Source organism: Macrobrachium rosenbergii, chromosome 14, assembly GCF_040412425.1.
Source record: "Macrobrachium rosenbergii isolate ZJJX-2024 chromosome 14, ASM4041242v1, whole genome shotgun sequence".
NCBI lineage: Eukaryota > Metazoa > Arthropoda > Malacostraca > Decapoda > Palaemonidae > Macrobrachium > Macrobrachium rosenbergii.
The window spans coordinates 35,939,999-35,947,383 of record NC_089754.1 but is presented as its reverse complement, the minus strand read 5'-3'; positions in this window follow the sequence as shown (position 1 = coordinate 35,947,383).

Sequence of the window (7,385 nt, the reverse complement as noted above, 5' to 3'; positions counted from 1 at the left end):
ATTTTCCTCGATAATGAATTATTAGTTCTGTTTTCCAGCCGTTGTTTATGATGAGAATTTCACGGCCAATGCGCGCATGAGCAGATAATCTTAGACCTCTCTGTAGCTTGGAATGTTGTCAATATTTACCTTCTCTCTCTCTCTCTCTCTCTCTCTCTCTCTCTCTCTCTCTCTCTCTCTCTCTCTCTCTCTCTCTCTGTAGAAAAACAGATCATTATCTACGGGTAATGACTGGCCGATTCCGAGAAGCCCCTTAAGCGAATGGCATCACGTATGAAATACAGACCGTCAATCGTTCGGACAAATGAACTCTCAGAAAATAATGTATGTATGTGCGTTATGTATGTATGTAAGTGTATTTGTATGTATAAATGTAAGTGTATTTGTATGTATGTGCGTTACCTATGTATGTAAGTGTGTTTGTATGTACAAATATTCGAATGTATGTAAGTATATTTGTATGCAGGTATGTTACCTTAAGGAAACTTTTTTTTCAGAATCTCCAACATTAAATTGCAATTTGTTAAAATAGGGTCTAATAGTTATTTATTTGAATTTCAATTTTTTAAATAGTGTCAAATATTTATTTACTTAAACCTTCTACGCCAACATTGGTCTGCTTTAACTTTGAAATAATAATAATAATAATTTGGGGAACAAACCCTCACAGTGGTATGTTTGTAACAATAAATATTTAGAAAATATCCAAACAAGAGGTTTCTGAAACGTACTTGAACTGAACAGGTTCTCCAAATCTCTCTTTTTGACATTTTGTATAATAGCCCATTGTTATCATTCTTGTTATTATTGTTATTATTATTATCATTTAAATAAGTATTAGACCGTGTTTCATAAATTGTAATTCTTTAAGGATTTAATGTTGAAGATTATGGAAACAAGTTCCCGTAAGGTAACATACATACATACGTACATACATACAAACATACATACATGCATACATACATACATGTAAGTAAAGGACGACAAGTCGAAAGGCCTCGCGGCACTCCATTGTTTCTCTTTCCTTCGTGGATTTGGTCTTTATTTATATATTCATCACGTTCCATATTTTCGTGATTCAGTTATACATACATACATACATACATACATGCATACATACATACATACATACATACATACATGCAATCAAACAATAACAATAACTTATCCCCGTGGAATTTTATTTTTCGTAAAATAAATAGTATCATTTGTTTTTACGAGTCATCATGTCTAACATTACCTTAGCATTCCGGGACTCGCATTCTAAAAGTGAATATGACAGAGGTCAGCGTAAAAAGTGTATCAGATAGAGGTCAGTGTAAAAAGTGTATAAGAAAGGGGTCAGTGTGAAAAGTATATAAGATAGAGGTCAGTGCAAAAAGTGTATAAGATAGAGGTCAGTATGAAAAATGGATAAGATAGTTGTCAGTGTTAGAAGTGTAGTGTATAAGGCAAGGTCAGTGTAAAAAGCGCATAAGATAGAGGTATAAAAAGTGTATAAGGTAGAGGTCAGTGTAAAAAGTGTATAAGATAGAGGTCAATGCAAAAAGTGGATAAGGCAGAGGTCAGTGCAAAAATTGCATAAGACCGAGGTATAAAATTGTATAAGATAGAGGTCAGTGTATAAAGTGAATGAGATAGAGGTCAGTGTAAAAAGTGTATTAGATAGAGGTCAGTGTATAAAGTGTACGAGATAGAGGTCAGTGTATAAAGTGTATTAGATAGAGGTCATTGCACCCAAAAAAAGCTGAGATTACGTCGGAAAACGATACGGAAGTCACCAAAACAGCTTTCTATATTTTCCTGTGAAAAAAAATGATCGTTTCCTGTAAATGCATAAGAGAATGCGGGGTGAATGAACCCGACCGAAAATGACTTTTGAAAAAATGTGAGCAATAGTGCCAATTAAACCCTTAAAGTCTTTTCTCTACTCATCATCTGATATGGCATTGAAAGAGCAGCGGCCATAATCCTCATGTAATTGGCTATGCGATGAGGCGGAATGGCCCCCCCTCTCCCCCATCCTCTTTCCCTAACACCGCCCCCGCCCCCACCAACCCCCACCCCAATCGTCGCACGGACGGGATCCATTCTGGAAAATCCTCAACCGTCAGATATTCAGGACAGAAAATGCAAAATAGACTTTCATTTATCTCTGTCTCGTCATTACGTCATTCGCTCTACCATGTCGTTCATTACGCTTTTTGTTTATTGATCTTTTAAATTCACTTTCATTCATAATCCTCATCTCCTCGTTCGTAGCGGCAGGCGTATAATGTATCGAAATGTTTTGTTGTTCCGCTGCTAATGTGTGCGATGTGTTTACCAACAGGATCGAGTTGTTGTTTTGCTTTGTTTACCAAACAACAACAACAGGGATTTGCCTTTGTATCTCATATGAATGATTTAATTAGATTTGAGGCATAATTATGATAATACGATACTGATTTCCTATTAAGAAGTTATCCACACAGAAACACTGAATATTATATATATGTATATATATAAATATATATATAAATATAAATATATATATATACATATATGTAATCTGTATATATGTGTTTGTGTATACACATATATACACATCACTTATTATCGTATTCTCTTTAACTTGGGAATAACTTACAGCCAGGGGAAACTATAATTGACAAGTACATCTGACCCGACCAGGATCCGAACCTGTGGTTTTTGGTTCTGGTACAGTGATACACAGTCGATTTATGCATTGGGCTATATATATATATATTATATATATGCATAATATATATATATATATATATATATATATATATATATATGCATATATATATATAGTTGCTACCCACAGAGCCATGTTTAACCTTGGCAAGACCACCACAGTCATCTACCTACCAGGTACATAATTTAAGTCATCTACCCATCCTCATCCGGGGTCCAACTAGGATCTTTTGCTTGGTAAGCATGAGAATATTATATATATATATATATATATATATATATATATATATATATATATATATATATATATATATATATATATATACATACAGTATATATATATACATATATATTATATATGTGTGTGTGTAATTCTTTTGATGTGTGATTTATGCATGCAATACCACATGAAAAATTAAAAAATAGTTGTAAATCCCGACCGGTGTCGGCTTTGTTGCTAAGCCATCTTCAGATGACTGGTGTATTGTCTTGCTAGCATATATATTGTGAATTTCTACAGCTTTTAATCAGTGCTCTGAAGATGGCTTAGCAATAAAGCCGACACCGGTCAGGATTTACAACACTTTTTAAACTTTGCCACTGTTTTACATATATACATATATCTTCATATATAATATATATATATATATATATATATATATATATATATATATATATATATATATACACATTACATATAATACACACACACAAACGCATAGATAATTTTTTTGTTCAGGTGCCTACTATCGAATATACTCGTGCAATCTTCCTTTCTTGTATAATGACTAAGTATAAAACAAATCTGAATAATGTATAAACAACCTTGACTGAATAATGAGCCATTTGCTTATTTATTCCCCCAACAGCCGGAGATGACGTCAAACACATTGGTTGCTTGCTTGACCGTACATATGTTCCTATATCATTAATTATATTAATGTAATTCTGCGCAATGATTATTTTATGTGTATAATGTATCAGGTGTTCCTTTGATTAAGGTCCTAAGCATAAATATATTATAAAAAAAGATATATCATTGTTGTAATATAAATATTAAAATACGAATGGAGTTTTATGCTTTATTTTCCTCTTGTGTATAATTTGTGAGTTCTGCTGTTACTGTAATACTTGTTGATATTTCAGGATCTCAAAGAATAATCTATATAAGAAAAGAAAAACTAATGGGATTTAACTCCTGCAAGGGGGCTAAGGCCGTCGGTGCACCTCACGCACTGCACTGTAGGTATTAATTACGGTTCTTTTCCGTGTCCCTTCGGTCCCTAGCTGCAATGCCTTCCATTTCTTTTACTGTATCTCCGTTCACATTCTCTTTCTTCTATCTTACTCTCCACCCACAACTAAGAATTGTTTCATAGAGCAACTGCGAGGTTTACCTCCTGTTACACCTTTCAAACCTTTTTATTCTTAATTTTCCTTTCAGCGCTGAATGAACTCATGGGTCCTCAGCAGTTGGGCTTTGGCCTAAATTCTATATGCCATTTCATTCCAATAAGATTTAGCAATTAAGTCATGAGCTGAGACTCTCTTGAGCCTGTCCAACAAGAAAGCATTTGCACCAAGACTAAACGAAAAGAAACTAGTAAAAAATGCGCCGAGGTTTCTTCGGCGCAATCGAGTTTTCTGTACATCGTATAATTAAGGCCACCGAAAACAGATCTATCTTTCGGTGGTTTCGGTATAATGCTGTGTGAGCCGCGGCCCATGAAACTCTCTGCCGGACGTCGTGACCTGTGCTGTTGCTTTGCCAGAAGCACGATTATGGCTAAGCTTAACCTCGAATAAAATAAGAACTACTGAGGCTAGAGGGCTGCAATTTGCTATGTTTGATGATTGGAGGGTGGATGATCAACATACCAATTTGCAGCCCTCTGGCCTCAGTAGTTTTAAGATCTGAGGGCGGACAGAAAAAAAAAGTGCGGACGGGCAGACAAAGCCGGCACCATCGTTTTCTTTTCAGAAAACTAAAATGAAAATAAAATAATCGAAATATGAAAGTAATAACAATAGTTCTTGCAGAAATATTAATGGCAATAAAACAAAAGACAGTCATGCACCCTTAAGCCGAGAGATCAGTGTTACGGATGAGCGAAATGACAGCGGTAATCCAACGTAAGCAATAACAATGGCGGTTATGGAACCTCTCGTAATCCAGGTGATGAAATAAGCTTTCGCATAACTGAATACGGATGAGAATGGAGGCTAAAGGACGGAGATAAGAAGGAGGGGAGAAAGAAGTAAAGAAAGAGAGAAAGGCGAAGAAGAGAATTGAAGCTAAAGGACGAAGATGAGGAGAAAAAGAAAGAGAGAAAGTTGGAGAAGAGAATAGAAGCTAAAGGACGAAGGTAAAAGGAGGAGAGAAAGAAAGAAAGAGAGGGAAAAAGACGAAGAAGAAAAGAAGCTAAAAGACGAAAATGGGAGGAGGAGAGAAAGATGGAAAGAGAGAAAGATAAAGGTAAGAAGGAAGAGAGATATAAGAAAGGGAGAGATAAAGACGAAGAAGAGCATGGAAGCCAAAGGACGAAGATAAGAAGGAGGAGAGGAAGAGAGAGAGGATGAAGAAGAGAAGAGAAAGAGAGAGAGAGAGAAGAAGAAGATGCGAAGAGTAAGGAGAGAGAGAGAAGAAGAAGAAGCGAAGAGTAAGGAGAGAGAGAGAAGAAGAAGGGAAGAGTAAGGAGAGAGAGAGAGAGAGAAGGAAGCCACTTAAAAGATTGGGTCATAAATTAAGCGTACGACAGCTTATCAGTCTTCCGAAGAGATACTGCGAACACACAGTAATGGAATTATTCTTGATTTCGCTTACGGGAGAATTTAGTATATGATGTTGTTATTGCCTGTTATTAATACTTCGTCATTTTTAACTGTATGCCTAAAGCTTTAATTTTTAAATTCTTTCCTGCTGATAACTAGATATAATTGATTTAGTCTCCATTATATCGGTGTTGATATATGTACGTTTGTGTGTGTATGTTGTATGTATATATATATATATATATATATATATATATATATATATATATATATATATATATATATATATATATATATATATATATATATACATACATATATATTTATATATATATATATATATATATATATATATATATATATATATATACATATACATATATATATATATACATATATATATGTATATATATATACATACACATATATAAATAAAAATTCTATATCTATATATTGTTAAGAATTTTCGGTAAATTTTATCATTATTTCCGGAGAAGGAATTTGTAAGATTAAAGGTACATAATTTCCTAAATGAGGAAAGTGGTTGTTTAAACATTTGAAGCTAAGTGGTGCACGTAATATAAATTTATTTTTTTATTCCCGAACCGAGGTAAAATCGGAGGTGAACGAAGGAAAGCAGTGAGTCAGTCCTCACTCCCCGAATGAGTCAGTCCTCGCCAACGAAGTCTGTCACTCACTCCTCCTCACTGCAGGAGTCTGTCAATCTCCATCGCCAGAGTATCAACTGGTCCTCTCACTGGTCTTACGTGTTGGATTTGCCACAATTCGTTCCTCGACCGGGTTTCTACATGCCGGTACTGTAAGTCCTTTCGGCAGTGACACATTCATCGGCACTGCTTCAGCTTTTATTATCAATCTTGGGCAACCGTGAGAAACCTTTCGTCTTTCGACGGGTCCTTGTGATGACCCTCCTCTGTGTTCCCGAATCTCACGCTGTTCTGTTAACGCCCCTCCTTCATTCGATTCCGTCAACATCTTACGTCTGCTCCGCTATCATGCCCTTGGAGAAATATGTTATTGTAAGATATGAAATGTATTTATGTTTAAGCTGCTTAGCCGGTCATCATAATTAACGGTCTTCATTGAAAGAACTATTATTCTTACAGGTTCGTATCTCCAGATGCTAGGCTTCTTTCGTGAAGAAGCTTATTTGAGTATTTGATTGTGCCTCAGTTCGCTCAAGTGTCTTGTGTATGTATCCTAATATTGAGTAAAACCGAGGACCTATTAAGTATTATGAATTAGTTTCTTCGGTATTATCTGTTTAGAATGGGTGTGTCGAACCTGATTGATAATTTGATTGGTCCTTATTCCCAAAGTAGAAATTCAGAACGTGATAATATATACACATATTTATTTATAAATACAAGGAAAAAACTCTTTTACATACGACAGTATACAAAATCAGAATTCAGTAAAGGAATTCCTCTAAAAACATAAATTTTGACTCGACTTAAGATTACTTAAGATCCTTTGCGTAAAATCTGCAAAAGAAAAAAAAAATGTCGACGCTCCAGCCAAAATATTTCCAGGAAACTGGAGCCGTTCATTACGCTCAGTTTCGACTTTGAAGTCCGAAGTAGATCCGAATATGAGCTTCATAAGGGAGATATTATAATGCAGTTTCAACATCTGAGCAAATATCATTATTCCGTCTCATCCTTTGACTTTTGTCTCTCTCTTACTTAGAAGAAAATGGAGTCACCGAGGACAGTGATGGAAATTCAAACAGAAGGTAAGGTTAATTATCATCGAACCGATAAATACATTTTCTGGCCACATGAAACGTTTACATGAGTTTGTCTTTTTGTGTAAAGATAAAAACTTTTGCAAGCATGGGTAAGGGAGCCCCGTAGACGGGTTAGTTCCGTCAGTGCACCTCACGCGGTGCG